We start from the raw sequence: 1,058 nt of genomic DNA, 5'->3' as shown, positions 1-1,058 counted from the left end.
AGGGAAAGAGAAAGAGAGGGAGAGAAACATCAATGTGTGGTTGCCTCTCACATGGCCCCCACTGGGGACCTGGCTCACAACCCAGGCATGTGCCCTGACTGGGAATTGAATTGGCAACCCTTTGGTTCACTGCCTGAGCTCAATCCACTGAGCCACACCAGCCACAGCTGCTTTCATTTTTTAAAAATAAATACTTAAATGTGAAATTGCTGAGTCATATGGTAGTTCTATTTTTAATTTTTTGAGGAACCTCCATGCTGTTTTCCACAGTGGCTGCATCAGTTTGCAACCCCACCAACAATGCAAAAGGGTTCCCTTTCGACACATCCTCGCCAGCACTTATTGTATGTTGATTTTTTTGATGATAGCCATTCTGACAGTTTGAGATGGTATTTCACTGTAGTTTTGATTTGCATTTTCCTGATGATTTGTGATACCGAGCAACTTTTCATATTTCTGTTGGCCGTCTGCATGTCCTCTTTGGATGTTCAGCTATTTCTATGTAGGGTTTTTCAAGTCCTTTCTTGTGTTTTTTAATCCATTTGATGGTTGGTTGACCTATTTTGTTTAGTTAAATCTCACATTCCATTTGAGGCTTTGGGACCTAAACTGAATGGGTCAAAGGAAGAAAAATCTCCCTTAGGGAAGCAATTGTACTTTAGTATAGAACCGTTTGCTCACAAACTATTGACTTGCATTCTCCAAGGTACAGGCTGTTTTCCTGGGTTAGCTTTGAGCCTGCTTCCATCTGCCTTCCTATTGAAGCTCGGAGGTCTTCCAAGGCCAGCAAGTTCTGCTCTCCATGACCTTCAGTGAAGACTGGTCCCAGCTGATATCAATTTCCAGAAACTGAACAGCATGACCTTTCATTACATTGCAAATAAGGATGAGTCCAAGAGGCTTGTGCTGGTTAAACCTTAAAATGACTGGATAGTCAATAAATCCAAGATAGAAAATGACAACTCGGGACAGGCTTTTAAGAGAACTGTGATTATGTTTCTCTGACAAAATCAAAATTGATGGAAACTCAGGGAACATTTTGCATAACCTAGATAGCA

This window comes from Phyllostomus discolor, chromosome 2, assembly GCF_004126475.2.
Source record: "Phyllostomus discolor isolate MPI-MPIP mPhyDis1 chromosome 2, mPhyDis1.pri.v3, whole genome shotgun sequence".
Taxonomy (NCBI): domain Eukaryota; kingdom Metazoa; phylum Chordata; class Mammalia; order Chiroptera; family Phyllostomidae; genus Phyllostomus; species Phyllostomus discolor.
This window is presented reverse-complemented; position numbering follows the sequence as displayed.